This window comes from Paramisgurnus dabryanus, chromosome 17 (genome assembly GCF_030506205.2).
Source record: "Paramisgurnus dabryanus chromosome 17, PD_genome_1.1, whole genome shotgun sequence".
Lineage (NCBI taxonomy): Eukaryota > Metazoa > Chordata > Actinopteri > Cypriniformes > Cobitidae > Paramisgurnus > Paramisgurnus dabryanus.
Window position 1 is genome coordinate 14655284 of NC_133353.1, and position 18676 is coordinate 14673959.

The window sequence follows — 18676 nt, forward strand, 5'->3', positions numbered from 1 at the left end:
AAAAAGTTATCACACTGATAGCAAAGAAGCATTTCATGAGAAATTTCTTGCTCTCGTGTCAGGATTTTGCTTTCTCTGTGAAAATTGTGTCATGGGCGGGGCCACGTTCCTATTGGCCAGTCGGGTGAGCATCGTGTTGTCTTGGGAATCGAACTGAATCATTACACCGTTGTTCGGTTCAACTAGATAGATTGCGTCTCTGCTTTTAGATGAGCACGGACACTCTAATGTTTGAGTAAGATGATGACACACAACTCGATGGATAGCTGGCTGAGCAAGTTCACAGCACTGAAGATTAAACATTAAAAAATGAAATGGTACTCTTATTCATGAATGAATGTGTATTATATTATTAGCTTGCTAATCGCTAATTAGCCATCATGCTAGGTTAACTTGCAAATGCCAAATGAATGTTTTGATTCACTCCTTATTTAGTGAGTAGTGATCTAGTTTCTACCTTTGCACTTGCTAGCTTCAAAGCACCTGAAGAGTAACTGCTTGTTCATCATATACAACCTCCTGTATAACTTTCAACCAACGTTAGTGTGCATGGAAGGTGGCAATGCCACCCGTCCCGTGAAACACGGAATCTTCCCGTATTTACAGGCAAAATGACGCGTATCAAATCAAACAGGACGCGATTTGTCCCGTATTTTACATACACTCTTAAAACGAATGTGTTAAATTGAGACATCTTTCTTATAAGGACAACACATCTAGTGTTTTATTTACATTAACTCAAAATCAATACGAAATAACACATAATGTGTTAAATAGTTTTACACAAAACAATGTGTTAAAATTAACACACCCAGTGTTGTTACAAACATAACACATTATTGATGTGTTAAATTGTGACAAGTGACAAGAATTATACTTATAAAAAAAGTAGGTCTGACATGCTCCAATAGTTATCTCTAGTCCTTTCATTCATTTCAGAAAGCATCTATAGTCTATTTTCCTTATAGTTTCAGGTAAGCTTAAGCTTCTTATTGCAAAGCAGTTGGGGAGTTTTTGAATAAATCATGTCCAAGTGAATGACATCAGAGAGACAGCTATGAACTTGACAGAGAACCTCCCTGCGCCTCGTCCATTAATTGTATAGCAGGAAAAGTTAAGTCTTCTCAGCGTGAGAAATACAAGGTGTGGTGTGTGACCACGTGAACTGACTGAAATGCGTGAGACTCGAGTATTTTTTCCCCAATACTATTTTGAGTATCAAAGCATATGTTTAATCTATAATTACTAAGTTATGGATCTGTTAATTTAATAAGTTAATAAAAATATGGTTCACATCTCACAAGTTCCTCCAAAGCTTATTTTTTGTGGTGGTGGTTGAGGAGATTCTCCCTTTTATATGTAAAGCGCTTTGAGTGTTGCAGAAAAGCACTAAATAAGTGTAACAAATTATTATTATTATTATTATTACTTTGTTGCCCTATTTATTATTGTCATAGCTGTGTATTCAATATGACCATAGTTGTGATATTGAGAGACTGAGTGCATCTGTTCACACTGATTTCAATAGCAGGCAGCTATCTTATTATAATGGGATCAATGTTAATATTTTAATGAAAACAAAAAAACACATGTAAGTTATGACCACTGGCACGTACGACATCGGGACTGTGGTCACCGTAGCCCCGACGTGTGTGGCCCCCCGCGCTGCGGCAGCTTGGCGTGTACTTTCTCCATGCACACTAACGTTGGTTGAAAGTTATACAGGAGGTTGTATATGATGAACAAGCAGTTACTCTTCAGGTGCTTTGAGGCTAGCAAGTGCAAAGGTAGAAACTCACTACTCACTAAATAAGGAGTGAATCAAAACATTCATTTGGCATTTGCAAGTTTACCTAGCATGATGGCTAATTAGCGATTAGCAAGCTAATAATATAATACACATTCATTCATTCATGAATAAGAGTACCATTTCATTTTTTAATGTTTAATCTTCAGTGCTGTGAACTTGCTCAGCCAACTATCCATCGAGTTGTGTGTCATCATCTTACTCAAACATTAGAGTGTCCGTGCTCAACTAAAAGCAGAGACGGCATCTATCTAGGTGAACCGAACAACGATGTAATGATTCAGTTCGATTCCCAAGACAACACGATGCTCACCCGACTGGCCAATAGGAACGTGGCCCCGCCCATGACACAATTTTCACAGAGAAAGCAAAATCCTGACACGAGAGCAAGAAATTGCATCGAGAGCAAAGAAAAGCGTTTTGATAGAAACACTTTTTTTTTTTAGAGAAAATGTTTTCACACTAATAGCAAAAAACATATACTTGAGAGATTTTTTTTCTCAGAAATAATTTTAAAAATTTCACATTTATATTTTTTATGTTCTATCATGAGAAAATACTTTCTCTCAAAACTTTTTTTTAGTCTCAAATATTATTATTTTTTGCTATTGGTATGAAAACTTTTTCTCTAAATTTTTTTTTTCTCATGAAATGCTTCTTTGCTATCATTGTGATAACTTTTTCTTTCAAATAGTTTTATTTCTCTCAGATCATTTAATTTATCGCATGTAATAAAGACGCATATCTCGCTCCATAGGTCTCTTGCTAATTTGTTGCTATTAGCCACAGAATACGACTGTATTTGGTTTTAGTTTTGCTGAACTAGCAACTATTAGAATTGAGGCATCATGTCATGCAACTTCACTAACAGTTTGTGTGTGCAATACAAAAAGTGCAAATTCACACAGACCTCCTGACTTTGTAATTTTTTAATGCTTTACACTATATGTTAACTTAAATAACTTCTAATATACATTGGCATGGCATTATGTAAGCTACAGTGATATAGCTTTTTAAATAATTTGTAGTGTGTTATGCTTAGTTTATAGGATATTAACAAATGCTAATAAAATGTGTGTTATGGTCATTTTAATTGGGTAACTGATGCATGTGTGAAATAAGTGTATCTAACTTACATATTGTATCTTAATTGTAAATTCAGGTGCACTTCTGAAATATTTTTGAGCTAGTGGATTTAAGTGGCTGGCCGGATTGTTTTCGACTCCGCAGAAAGCGCAGTAAAAGACGAGGAAAGCGAGGAGGCGCGCAAGTGAAACAGAGAAGAGAGCGTGCTTTTATAGCAGGATGCCTTGGATATGCGGGTTCAGCAGAGAAGGTCCCGGGGTCAGCTCTTTGGAGACGACATGTGAGGTACTCGCATCTAGTAGCGGTTATGCCACCGCACCGAGATGCGTATTTTGGTTTTAATCATATACGGCAGAGTTTTAAGAGAAAGAGGGGGGTTAACCATAACAACCTTCGCTGCCTAGAGTATGCCTCGTCTGTATCTACACATAGTGATGTGTCTCCTGCTGTATACGTGAAGATGGCCCTAGTAAATACGAGGTCTATCGTCAATAAGTCATTTGCAATCAATGACATTATTCTGTCGAGAGACGTTGATCTCTTTTTTTTTGACTGAGACCTGGCTTAATGGGCAGGATCAGGTCTCACTGTCTGAAGCATCCCCGTGTAATTATAACTTTTTGAGCTCACCGCGCCCGCATGGTCGTGGTGGTGGGATTGCTACTATTTTTAAGAATAGTTTTAAATGCAAACAAATTGCGGTGGATTTTTTTGTGAGCTTTGAGGTACAAGTATTTAAGGTGGACTTAATTGTGCCTGTTATGTGTGCACTTATATACAGACCTCCTAGCTACAACAGAAATTTTATTATGGAATTTTCTGAGCTGCTATCTTTTCTGATTCCTGGCTGTGATAATTTGGTTATTTTAGGTGATTTTAATATTCACATCTGCTGTCCTGACAAGCCCCTAGTACAAGATTTTTTATCTTTGCTTGATTCATTTAATCTTAATCAATGTGTACTGGGCTCCACACATGCTCAGGGTCACACGTTGGACCTGGTTTTGACATGGGGGGCTCCTGTATGTGACCTCACAATAGACAATATTGGTCTGTCAGATCATTTTTTAATTTTGTTTAAATTGATGATTGCTGCGCCTTCTACAGGCCATGAGACTGTGGTCTGCTACACCAGGCATTTAAATGCACAGGTAGTTTCAAAGTTTTCTGTGTCTTTTAACTCTCATGCACCGTTTTTAGTTAAAGATCCGACGATAGTCAATATGGGTTCAGAGGAGCTGCTTGCTGTTTTTAACACAAAGTGTAATGTCATTTTGGACCATGTTGCTCCTATGAAAAAGGTAAAATCTATAGCTACCCCCCCGAAAGTGTTATTCAGTACTATTAACTCGGTTTTAAACCCTGCTTCATTTTCTGTGGCTGAAAATGCGGGGTTGTCTTGTAATACTTTTTCACAATTCTTTATGGATAAGATTGCTGATATTAGAAAGAGTATTTGTAATTTGCAGGCTGTTGGCCACATAGTACCACCCCCTGTTTTATACACTGGTGGTCAGTTATCGAGATTTGAACCAGTTACATCAACGCACCTTTTAGAGATTGCGCAACACCTGAAACCAGCCTACTGTTCTCTTGATGTTATCCCTCCACGGCTGTTAATCCAGGCCTGGGACGTGGTGGGGTCTGTGATCACATCTATAGTGAATGAGAGCATTGCGGAGGGAATTGTACCCTCCTATTTTAAGCATGCATTGGTGCAACCGCTGTTAAAAAAACCCAGCCTTGCCCTTGACCCATCAGAGGTTAATAATTATAGGCCGATTTCGAAGCTACCTTTTTTGGCAAAGGTAGTGGAGAAGGTGATACTTAATCAACTTTTAGACTTTTTAAATGCTAATGGGTTGTATGACAAGTTCCAATCTGGATTCAGGCCTCTGCACAGCACTGAAACCACCCTTCTTAAAGTGACTAATGATCTTTTAAGGTCTGTAGATGCGGGGAACTGTGTTGTGCTGGTCATGCTCGACCTCAGTGCAGCATTTGACACAGTGGACCATAGGATTCTCTTGGACCGCTTAAGTCATTGGGGGAGGATCAAGGGGAATGCTTTGCAATGGTTCTCCTCTTATTTACAAGAAAGAACTTTTGCTGTGGAATTAGGGAATTCCACATCAGCCGCTCAGTCGGTTCTCTCGGGGGTTCCCCAGGGCTCTTGTCTTGGACCTGTTCTTTTCTCCTTATACATGCTTCCCCTGGGTTCGATTTGTAAAAAATATAATGTTGCTTATCACTGTTATGCAGACGACACCCAATTGTATTTTCCATTTAAATGTGGTGATGGGTCTGATCTCACTGTGTTATTTGACTGTCTGGAGGAAGTCAAAGCATGGATGTCCTCAAATATTTTACAATTAAATGAGTCTAAATCAGAGGTGTTGATTTTTGGGCCTTCAAAGGGAATTGAGAGGTCTGCAATTAACCTTGGTCCCTTGTCCACTATTGTTCACACCCAACAGAGTTGAAATTTGAGAAACAAATCAATGCAGTGGTGAAAGCTAGTTTCTTTCAACTTAGGGGTATTGCTAAATTAAAGAGTTTTTTGAATTTTAAGGATTTGGAGACCGTTATACATGCTTTTATATCTTCCAGACTTGATTATTGTAATTCTTTATATTTGGGCCTGCCTAATAAGCTGTTGTCCCGTCTGCAATTAGTACAAAATGCAGCGGCTATCACTCCAGTGCTTGCTTCGTTGCATTGGCTGCCCGTGGAATTTAGAGTGCAATATAAGGTCCTGCTAATGGTTTTTAAAGGTTTACACGGGCTTGCCCCTGAATATATTGCTGACATGTTGATATGCTATGACCCTACTAGATTGTTGAGGTCGTCCTCTGGTTTTAAATTGAGTGTCCCAAAATCCAGACTAAAAACTAAAGGGGATCGTGCTTTCTCTGTGGCCGCCCCTCGCCTCTGGAACAATCTACCGTCTGGTATTAGAGCCTGCAATTCGCTGGAGGGTTTTAAATCCTTACTTAAAACGTATCTTTACTCGGCTGCTTATAATTGTCCATAGTGGTAATGTTTGTGCTTAAACTGCCTTTGTGAATATTGTTTTAGGAATTTTAATGTGTGTTGTGCTTTGTCCTTCGTGTTTTATATAAATAGGGAATTGGAAAGCACTTTGGTCAACAAGTGTTGTTTTAAATGTGCTATATAAATAAATGTTGTTGTTGTTGTTGTTGTTGTAGAACACCCACTGGCCAAAATATATTTTATATATAATAAAATAATACATGTTGGTGGCGGGGTTTGGGGGTAATTCTTTTTTTTCTGGGGCGGTCAAGGGATGGTTCGCCCAGGGCGTAAATCTAGCCAGGACCGCCACTGACCCCAGGGGTATGAGGCTAATAGGGCAGGCGTAACGTTACCGTGGAAGGCACGCGACGTTCTCTTCAGTTTGGCAGCACTCCCACTAACGGTGCGCTGGCGGCAGTGGTTCGCTGCCGAGAACTCAGTCACTCGATATACCTCAGGGTCCACAAGTTACACGGTTCTCCCCTCGAGGAGCAAATCTCTAAATCCTTGTAAAATTAGGCCTGTAACGACGGGGAAGGAGTTATGGGTCCTGAATTGACGCGTGCATTAGGCTTGCTAAAAACAAACAAATGTATTGTCCATATCTTAGGATGAAGTTGAATATGCCAGTCCATTTATTATCATGGCACATAAATCCAATAAAGAAAAATAAAATGTTTTACAAAACTTTAACCTTCATAATAAATAAACAAAATACGAACGTAACATTAGCACAACCAGTTCACACGGTCAAAAAAGTTTGTTTGACCGTCTATTCCTTGCCACCTGTGGCTCATTAACACAAACTTAAATACATCACAAAGGCTAATGGCGCCATCTAGTGTCAAACAAAGAAACTCCATATTAATGGCTCCAACATTCCGGCCCCTAATTGTTAATGACATAAGGAATAAACAATTTTAAATCATATAATAATATAAGGAGCCATTAAATAGATTATCATCATCATCAACAATAAACAATTGCCTTCTTTAACAATAAAGGTACATCATATCCCATTTACCTTTCATATTTCCAATAAAAGACAAAGTTTTGTTATAGGTCTTACTATTGTGTTTGTTTTGGTTTGAATTCGTGCAGATCTAACTAAACCCTTTTTATCTGGGTAAGTTTCTAACACTCTACCAAGTAACCAAGAATTGCGTGGAGCTGAAGGATCTGCAATAAGAACAATATCATCTGGCATGAAATTACGTCTTTCCTTTGTCCATTTTTGACGTTCTTGTAGCAAAGGTAAGTACTCTTTGATCCATCTTTTCCAAAATAGATCTGAGAGGTATTGTACTTGTTTCCACTTTCTTCTTACATATTGATCTGATTTGTCAAAAAGACCTGGAGGATAGATGGGTTCTCTCTTCATTGTAAGAAGATGATTGGGGGTTAGCGCTTCCAAATCATTTGGATCTTCAGATATTTTGGTGATGGGTCGATCATTGAGAATTGCCTCAGCTTCACACAGGACAGTATGTAATTCTTCATCATTCAGTGTCTGTTGATTTAAAACAGAGGATAACACCTTTCTTATCATTCGGATGATACGTTCCCATGCACCACCATGATGAGAGGCTGCAGGTGGATTAAAACTCCATTTAATTCCTTTGTGTGCTAGAGCCTTGGCGATTTTACTTTGATTCAACTCTTTAAGAGATTTTCTCAGTTCCTTTTCTGCACTGGTGAAATTTGTTCCATTATCAGAAATCATGTGACATACTTGCCCTCTTCTGCATATGAATCGTCGCAATGCATTTATGCAAGAATCAGTGTCCAATGAGTATGCCACCTCCAAGTGAACTGCCCTGCTGGCCATGCAGGTAAAAATTACGCCATAGCGTTTTACACAACTGCGACCTCTTTTTACCTCAATTGGACCAAAATAGTCCAACCGAACATTAGTAAATGGAGGAAGATCTGCAGTTATTCGGTCTACGGGCAAGTCAGCCATTTTTTGCTCACCCAATTTACCACTGTGCCTTTTGCAGAAGGTACACTTTGAAATAACCTTTCTGGCTAATGCATTGGCGTGAGTAATCCAATAATTTTCTCTTAAAATGGAGAGCATATGATTTCTTCCACAATGACCATTTTGTACATGAATGTGCCTGAGGATTAGTGTAGAAATATGCTGATCTTTGGCTAAAATAATCGGATGTTTCCTTTCTTTAGGAATAGCAGCTCTGCACGATCTCCCACCAACTCTCAGTATCCCATCTTCTAAAATAGGGCTCAACTTACGTATAGCACTGTCTTTTCTTATTTCAGATCTTTCTGATTTTAGTAGTGAAATCTCAGTGCTAAATTTTTCCCATTGACAGAACTGGATTACAGCTTTTTCTGCTTCTAAAAGGTCATCTGAAGACAAGCATTGACCTCCAAATGAAGCTTTGGTTTGTTGCAATCTCTTTTTCAACATATTGCCATCATTCAAAGTCATCGTCAATTGTTTCCTTTGGCAACCTACTTCAAGTAGGACTTTCCTTATTCTTAGCATCCATGCAACTGCGGTTTTAAGTCTTTTCCAATCTGAAAAGTAATTAATTAGCCTATCGGTTGCATTCTCGATGACCTCAATATTTACAGCATTTGCTGAGAGCTCTTTCTTCAGCTCTGGATCATTGTCAACAACGTTTAAGTCAATGTTGTCTTTTGACCACATTGAAACTGGCTCTTTCAGAAATTCTGGTCCATTTAACCATTCTTTGCTGGTAATAAATTGCTGAACAGTCAATCCTCTGGATGCAACATCTGCAGGGTTTTGTGAAGTATGAATATACCTCCATTGTGTTACATCTGAAGCTTCTCTGATTGCAGAAATCTCTTGTTGATTGCGGAATCTCTTGTTTTCATTTTTTATATACTTTAGGACAGATGTGCTGTCAGTCCAAAAACAAGAGTTTTCCAGTTGAAGCTGAAGTTGTTTTCTGAGCATTTTATCAATATGAACAGCTAGGACTGCAGCAGTCAACTCCAAGCGAGGAATAGTGACTGATTTTAGGGGTGCCACCCTAGATTTGCCAAGCAGAAAGGAGACATGCACATCATTGTTACAATTCTGTAGTCTTAAGTAGGTTACAGATCCATATCCACTTCCGCTGGCATCTGAAAAATGGTGTAGTTGGGCACTAGCCAGTTCTCCAAAATTAGATGGTTTCAGACATCTGTCAACTTTGAAAGTGTTTAACTGATCCAAGTCAGAAACCCATTTAGTCCATCTTTGCTCAAGAACTTTAGGAATCTCATCATCCCAGTTATGGTTTGTTCTGCATAACTCCTGTAGGATAAGTTTGACTGGAAGTGTCAATGGTGCAAGATATCCTAAAGGATCATACACTGAACTAACTACAGACAAAATGCCACGTCTGGTTGGAGTTTTTTCTTTGCAAACAGTTTTGAAATTAAAGGTGTCAGTTTGCACACACCATTGTAGCCCAAGACAGCTTGCCCACTGAAGCTAAGCAGGGCTGAGCCTGGTCAGTACTTGGATGGGAGACCACTTGGGAAAAACCTGGTTGCTGCTGGTAGTGGTGTTAGTGAGACCAGCAGGGGGTGCTCACCCTGTGGTCTGTGTGGGTCCTAACACCCCAGTATAGTGATGGGGACACTATACTGTCAAAAAAGCACCGTCCTTCGGATGAGACATTAAACCGAGGTCCTGACTCTCTGTGGTCATTAAAAATCCCAGGATGTCCTTCGAAAAAGAGTAGGGATGTGCCCCGGCATCCTGGCCAAACTTGCCCATTGTCCTACTAATCATCCCTCATACTAATTGGCTATATCACTCTGTCTCCTCTCCACTAATAAGCTTGTGTGTGGTGAGCGTTCTGGCGCAATATGGCTGCCGTCGCATCATCCAGGTGGATGCTGCACATTGGTGGTGGTTGAGGAGATTCCCCTGTTCATATGTAAAGCGCTTTGAGTACTGAGAAAAGCGCTATATAAATGTAAGGAATTATTATTATTATTATTATTATTTGAATTGCTTCTTGTTCTGTAGGTACGCTTTTGAGGCAATCATCCATGTAAAAGTTCTTGTAAACAGTGTCAATTACTTCCTCACTAAAGCAGTGTTGATTGTCCTTTGCAGTTCTTCTTAAAGCGAAACATGCACAACTGGGAGAGGAAACTGCTCCAAATAAATGAACAGTCATTCTGAAGACAGCAACATCCTGCGTAACATCTCCATCTGGCCACCATAGGAAGCGTAGAAAATCCCTGTCTTCCTCTGCCACTGTGACCTGATAAAACATTGCTTTGATATCAGTCATGAAAGCAATAGGTTCTTGTCTGAACCTCAAAAGGACTCCTATTAATGAGTTGGTTAGATTAGGACCTTGTAGAAGTTGACTGTTCAAAGATGCTCCACTGTACTCTGCTCCACAGTCAAAAACTACACGTAATTTACCTTTTCGAGGGTGGTAGACACCATGATGTGGGATATACCACACTTTACCATCTTCTCGATCCAACTGATGCTCTGGCACTTTCTCAGCGTAACCTTGGCTCATCATATCATTCATAAAATCAGTATATTCCTGCTGAAATTTCATGTTTCTTTCAAGGTTTCTCTTTGTTCCAAGAAGACGTTGTTTGGCAACGTTAAGATTGTTTGGCATAGCAAGATCTTTCTCTTGGAAAGGCAACTTCAAACTATAATGTCCACTTTTAAAGCTCACAGATCTCTCCATAATTTCCATAAACCTTTTATCCTGCTGGGACATTTCTTCTTTGTCATCTGACGGCTTTTCACTGAAATCATGCTGGTATTGCTTTTCCAATAGCAATTCTAATGTTTCAACAGACACCCTATTTACTCTAGCAGTATGTTGTTCATTTTGAGAGCTGCCTAACGAACCGTTTACAACCCACCCCAGTAGGGTACGTACGGCATAAGGACCATCTCCCTGGCTATTCACTACTTGCCATGGTTCAAGTAATTTAGAGGCGTTGGTACCTATCAACAACTCTACTTCAGCTTGAATATGTGGAATGTGAATCCCATCAAGATATGGCCATTTAGTTAGGTCTTTTTGTTCAACAATGTTTGCTGGGCTTACTGGCATTTGCTTCTGCGTGTAAACTTCTGGTAACCTATAAAAAACTTTACCAGTGAGACTTGAAATCTCCAAGTTGTTTACCACATAGCTTGAAACTGTCGTTTTGGGACTCATTGTAAGTAAACTAATTTTTGTCTTTCTTCCATTCAGATGCAGCTTTCTCATCAGATTTTCTGAACAGAAAGTAGAGGTGCTTCCTGTGTCCAGAAATGCATAAGTCTGAATGACTTTGTTACCTACTGCAGACTTCACTTGGACTGGAAGGATAGGCAAAATATCATTGTTACTCCCGGCCCCTGTATGACCACATCCCTTACGAAAAAGAAGTATACTTCAAGTTCATTTTATTAAGTATACTTAAGTAATGTTGGAGTATAGTTTTAAGTATACTTTATGTAGTAAGTGTACTAACATTTATGTTCTAGTAGTATACTTGTAAGTGTACTGCTTGAATACCGCTTGGGACTAAATTGGCCCACTTTTAGTATATAGAAGTATACTTCTAAGTGTACTATAAGTGTAAGAGTAGTCAACTTTAAGTGTACAACTAGTGCACAATTAGTTCTTCATTTGTACTGCAAGTGAACTCATGAGTATACTAGTAGTTTTCTAGACTTATACTTCAAGTGTGCATGCAAATGTTCTGTTAGTGTACTCTTAGTAAACTAGTAGGTTACTTATTGTGTGCTGCAGGTATACTTCCAAGTGTTCTTTTAATATACTTTCAGTTAACTAGTAGTTTACTAGTCATATACTGAAAGTGTAAATGCAAATGTTATGTTAGTGTACTCTTAGTAAACTAGTAGGTTACTTATTGTGTGCTGCAGGTATACTTCCAAGTGTTCTTTTAATATACTTTCAGTTAACTAGTAGTTTACTAGTCATATACTGAAAGTGTAAATGCAAATGTTCTGTTAGTGTACTCTTAGTAAACTAGTAGGTTACTTATTGTGTGCTGCAGGTATACTTCCAAGTGTTCTTTTAATATACTTTCATTTAACTAGTAGTTTACTAGTCATATACTGAAAGTGTACATGCAAGTGTTATGTTAGTGTACTCTTAGTAAACTAGTAGGTTACTTATTGTATACTGCTTGTGTAACAAAGCACTTTGACACTGAGGATCCATCTGCAGGTTTTTATTAAACACACTCATATTCCAACAGGCAAGGTCAAACAACAGCAAACACAGCAATGTAAGGCAGGCAAATCTCGTAGTCATGAAACAGGCAAAAGGGTCAGGGCAGGCAACAAACATACAGTACTCATAAACCAGGTAAAACAGATCAAGATTAAGATTAATAAATACAGATAGATAAGCAGGCAGGCAAACCGCTCAAGACTTTGCACTGACTGAATGTTTCCAGAGAGTTTATATAGGCTGTCCAATGAGTTTCAGGTGGCAGACTAATCAGTCCAGGCATGCGGGATTATGGGAAATGGAGTCCAGAATGAAAGTTAATATTCAGGGGGTTCAGCCATATATATAGATATATATATACAACCTCAAATCAGAAAAAGTTGGGACACTGTAGAAATTGTGAGTAAAAAAGGAATGGAATAATTTACAAATCTCATAAACTTATATTTTATTCACAATAGAATATAGATAACATATCAAATGTTGAAAGTGAGACATTTTGAAATGTCATGCCAAATATTGGCTCAATTTGGATTTTATGAGAGCTACACATTCGCAAAAAGTTGGGACAGGTAGCAATAAGAGTATAAAAGTTAAATGTACATATAAAGAACAACTAAAGGACCAATTTGCAACTTAATTGGCAACATGATTGGGTATAAAAAGTGTGGCAGTGTCTCTCAGATGTCAAGATGGGCAGAGATAGTCTATATTCTATTGTGAATAAAATATAAGTTTATGAGATTTGTAAATTATTCCATTCCTTTTTTACTCACAATTTCTACAGTGTCCCACTGTAGTGTCCCATTATATATATATAATTTTTGTATTTATTATTTTTGCTTGATTAGCTCACTGATAGCATATGAAAGATTTAGCTTCAAATTGAAAGTACAATTAAAAGGTACAAGTAAAAAAATTAATACACAGGAACATTGTATTGTATTTTAAGTGCAATATATTTATATTTATAGTATGATGTTAAGTTCACTTAAAGTAAAGTTGAGTAATAAACTACTAGTTAACTAAAAGTATAGTAAAAGAAAACTTGCAAGTATACCTGCAGCACACAATTAGTAACTTACTAGTTTACTAAGAGTACACTAACAGAACACTTGCATGTATACACTTTCAGTATGAGTACACTAGTTAACTAAAAGTATAGTAAAAGAATACTTGCAAGTATACCTGCAGCACAAAATTAATAACTTACTAGTTTACTAACACTAAAGATTCTCCATAAAGATAATATACATTTGTACACTACATATCCTTTCAAAATTTACTTAAAATATACTGTTTCTAAAGGATGCTAAATAATGTATTTTATAAATATGCTGTCAGTGCGTTATTATAATGATAACTTTAACAGATAAAGTATACCTAAAATAAACTTTAAAATAAGTTCAAATTAGTATACTTTAAAAATTGCACAGAACTTTAACTCCAAGTATATTTGTTAAAGTATACTTTTAGAAAATATTCTAAATTATAATTATTTTGAAATATGTTAAAAGTTTAATTGTAAGCAAATATGTTGTAAGCATACTTTCAATATATTCAAATATGGTACATTTCTTTCTAAGTATATTTGTAATGTACTATTGCAAAGTTAAATATACTTGAAATACAATAAAGTATATTTATTTTTCACCAGGGCTATTCATTTGGCTTTTTGCAGCTTTCTTGATGTAGCTTTCGTTGTTGCATTTTTACTTTATACTTTTAAGTATATGTCAGTAAACAAGTATAGGCCAAATATACTTAGACATTTCGGTCAGTATAGGTCAAGTATACTTTAGTACAATTTAAGTATATTTCTGAGAAGTACCTAAAGTACATTTTAGAGAAGTACATAAAAAGTAAACTGAAAGTATACTTTCTTATTTTAAGTTTAAAAGAAGAATACTTATAGCACACTTCAATAAACTTCTTTTTCGTAAGGGATGTCTGTGCAGATACAAGCACGTTATTAATTGAAGGTTCTGCATTCTGTTCATCATTCGTGCTGACAGCTTTATCAACTTTGAGCGCTTTAGAAAAAATGTGAAGAACACTGGGATGTTTCTGGTTGCATACTTTGCAAGTTAAGCGCCTTTTACAGTCTTTGCTTCTGTGTCCAACAAGTAAGCAACCAAAGCAAACAGCCCTTTCCTTTATAAAGCTTACCTTTTCCCTATGTTTCTTCTTGCCAAACTCTTTACATTGCTCCAAAGAATGCCTTTGTGAACAAAACAAACAACTAGATAAGTTGCTTTTAGATTGACTGCTTGAATGTTCATCATTTGTACTTTTGGTTTTACCTACAATGGGTTTGTCAACATGAATAACATTAGTAGCAAAACTGTCTCCTTTTAACTTTGGTTTTGACTGTGATTGTGACTTAAATTTATAGATGTCCTTTGGTTTACCAGTGGTTTTTGTTTCTAGATTTTGAATTGACCCAAATATTGGATCTGAAATGACTTTCACTTGGTATTCAATAAATGTGACAACATCATTAAATCTTGCTCTTCGTTTCTGTCTTTCCATGATGTCACATGCAGCAGTTCTCCATTTTTCTCTGAATTTAAATGGAAGTTTTAGAATCACTGTTCTCATGTTTGTTGGCATGTCCAACTCTTGCATGTATTGTAGGTCTACCATTGCATTGCAACATCCACGTAAAAAGAGAGCATACTCCTGAAGAGCTGTGATATCCTCATACTTAATCATGGGCCATCCAAGCACCTTTTCCATATATGCAGCAGAAACAAGATAGTCTGCTCCAAACTGCTGTTTAAGCATGGCTTTAGCTGTATCATAACCCCTTTCAGGTGCCATATTCATACAACTTCGTACAATTTCTCTTGGGCGACCTCTTGTGTATCTTTCAAGGAAATACAAACAGTCACCTTTGCTTGATTTCTCCTCGACACAATATTTAAAAGCTTTTGTGAACAAACTGAATTGTAAAGGATCCCCTTCAAACACTGGAATCTGACGTGGTGGCAAATGTTGAGACTTTTGCTGCAGTAAAAGTAACTCTGTTATTTCCTGTTGCTTTTGAAGTATCTTCAGTGTATCTCTAGGATTTACTGAAGCAGTTATTCTGGGTTTTGATGCATGTTGCTGCTGTATAGGCTGAGATGATTCAAGTTGTGAAGTAGCATTTATGTCACTTTGCAAAGAAGTCCCTTTTTGTACCTCAACGTGTGGATAGATAGAGGCAGTTGTGGTTTTTGCATGTTTACAGATATAGGATTCCATCCCGTCCGCTGCAGTGCTACCTTCCTTTTGCTGCTCAAAAGTCCTGATCACGGATAGCTTTGCATTGGAGGCTGCAATTTTTGCTTCAATGTTCATTTGTTCCTTACGTTTTTGTAGCATTTCCATTTGTTGCTCAATTTCATGCTTAGCTTTTAAAGCCTCTGCCTGAGCGACAAGAGCTGCATTTTCCGCTTCAATTTCAATGCGTGCAAGTTCCACAGAGCTTTTAGATTTGCTGGAGCGTGAACTGTGGCGGCTACCACTGCTGATCCGTGTTTGTATATTTGAAGCACTATCATTGGGTTCAATTTCACTGGGAGCATGATCACATTCCTCGTATGGCCTGTCCAACCATTCATTTACCACATCATTAAATTGTTCAGCCCATAACATCTTGGCTTTGAACCATGTTTCATGCTTATCCTTCTCATCATCAGGCAATAAAGGAATTATAGACTCATGTGCTTCTCTTGCTTCCTCACATTGTAATTTAAACCTTTCAAGCATCTTCTTGACCACATCTTCAAACTCCTTATTTCCAAAACACTCTAGAATTGACTTTTTTAACTTAGAGGCTGTGTTAAACTTTGATTTTCTTAATCTCTGTAAAGTATCGAGTTTTGCCATTAACCCCTTTTCAGTAAGTTTAACATCTCTCTTTCGAACAACAATTTCAACATTTTCAGCCTCTGCTTTTTGCGTTTGAGACTCAAGCTCATTTTTATCTGCCATTTTTAAATATTTAAATACTCACAGCATGTTTTAAACCCATAAGCATTACCATACACATTGTAAACATGGGTAAGCTAAACAAGCATTTAAAGTTGGGTTCTGCCCACAAAAAAATGTCATCTCTGTTTGCAAATACGTAAAAGGTCTATTTGTACATGTTAACAATATTCAAATAGGACATACCTCAAAGAAAACGATGACGGGAGTTATCGTCTCCAACGTTCTAAGACTACAAAAAACACTTGGATTGTAGGCAACAGTTTACTTCCTGGGATTGGTGACGTAGGCAAGACCAACATTATCATAGTTCAGCCCTCTCTGCTTTGCTTGGATATGCCCTCAAAAATGGGGGTGGAGAGCGCCGAAGAGAACGGAAATGGCGGAGGTTGGGAGTCCCTGTTTCGAGTGTGTTTGTAAACTCTTGTTTAATTGTTTAAATCTCTCGAGTAGACACTGTTTCTTTAGATGCAAGGGCAAAATAGCACTTTATGGCCTTCCACAGAGGACATCAGGAAACAGTGGTTAGAATTTATGTTTAATACAGTCCCGGCACAATCCAGTCAGAAGTTGTTTATATGTTGTTCATGGCATTTTCACAATGACTGCTTCGTGAACCGTAACGAATTTGAAGCTGGATTTGCGCAACGTCGTCTCCTGAAAGTTGGATCACTGTGCACTTCTGGATCACAGACTGTAAGTATCTATGTTTATTATTTACCTTTTACTTTACCGGAGCTTAACGTTATGTGCGTATAGAGCGAGCTTGCCAGCAATTTTTTTGTGTTGTAATATTGTATTTCCTAAACCACGTACCATATTTACTCACATGTATGTTGAATTATGCAGACTATCGGTTGTTTTCATTGTTTTAATTAGTTTTTAGATGTTGATTTAGACGTGTTTACAAACTTGCTAAGTTACCAGCTAAACTGTTACAGGTAAAGTTTGTGATCAAACTCAAGAAACTCTCAGTACAGATGATTTGTTTATATGTATATTACTGTTGTATTTACTTAAAGCTAGGGACGTCCCGATCAGGTTTTTTTGCCCCTGAGTCCAAGTCATTTGATTTTGAGTATCTGCCAATACAGAGTCCCGATCCGATACTTCTATAATACATTAAAAAGAATATAAAGAAGAGCGAAAAAACTGATCCAGGATGTTCCTTATGTCATGCATTGCTGTTTCTGTGTGGAGTCAAAAGGGTCTAACTCTGTGCCAGCGCATAACTATAGATGTGTTAAAAAATAATGAGAATATATATAGTATATATGTACAGGGGTTAAATTGGGATTTGTATTGTGAGGAGGCTCTATTTGGAGGGAGGGTTCGAGGGGTAACATGTTTAATCCTGATGACAGCAAAGCCACTGGTGTGGAGATGACAGTTTGGACCTCTTATAGGATTTTATAAGTTTCAGCTTTAAAGCTGTGCCACAGGTTGACCCAAACTTTAAAACCAAAACTTTAAAGGAGCGGTGAATCAAATACTCAATTTTATCTTGATAGTTTGTTATATAAGAGGTCATCATACTTAAATGAACATCCTGCAAGTTTCAGAACTGAAAACGTCCATGCTACTGAAATATAACAGTTTTTGGCACCAAGCCAGTAAAACAAGCCAGTGTGGAATTCGAAAAAATATGACGTCAAAGTAGAATTGAAGCACCTCCCCATAGCCAAATACAAGGACCACCTTTGTAGCCCCTCCCACAGCTTCGCGTGACACACGTGTGTCTCAACAATAAGTAAACATGTCTTTAAAGATTGCCAAATGTAACCAAAATGACTTTTAATTACATTTTTTTCTGAGAGACTTTTATTTTGACGCGGTGATCTGAATAACCATGGAAACACATTTTCGGTTGTGGAAGAACGGTCTATGGGAAGAACACAGACGCTGGATAACGGAGGCTCAACATTAGGAATGCGTGGATAAAGTTTGATTTTGAAGAAGTTCCAGCTCGTGTGGGGAGTGTTTGATTACTTTGTGTACACGGATTCATTTGTAAAGAAGTTGATGCTGGATTTGCAGAGAGACTGTGATTAAAAACACCATTAATATTGGATCTGACAAAAATGACACAGCAGTACACAGTAAGTTTATTTAAGTTACTGCGTTTCACTATTGCTTTGTTGGAAGAGATCGCTTGATATGTCTGTTGTAACATCCGTGTCTAAACACGTATGTTTGACTGTTTTAATTTACTAAAAACATTAAACGATTAATAAAGGTACAACAGTTAACAACACGACTGTAATTTAACGGTAGAAATATACAAAGTTATTGATAAAGAAGGATTTATCAGCCGCAGTTTAGATTTCTGATGCCCGCTTACTGTGTTGTATACGGTATTTTAGGCGAGTTGTGTTTGAAAGGTCAAACACTCAACAAAGCTTTTTTTATCAAATAACTGTGGTATGTACGTTACGTGTATGTCAGAGCAACCTCACAAGCACAATAGAAACATGCAAAGTTATTGATAAGGATTTATCAGACGCAGTTTAGATTCTGATGCGCGCTTACTGTGTTGTATACGGTAATTTAGTCACGT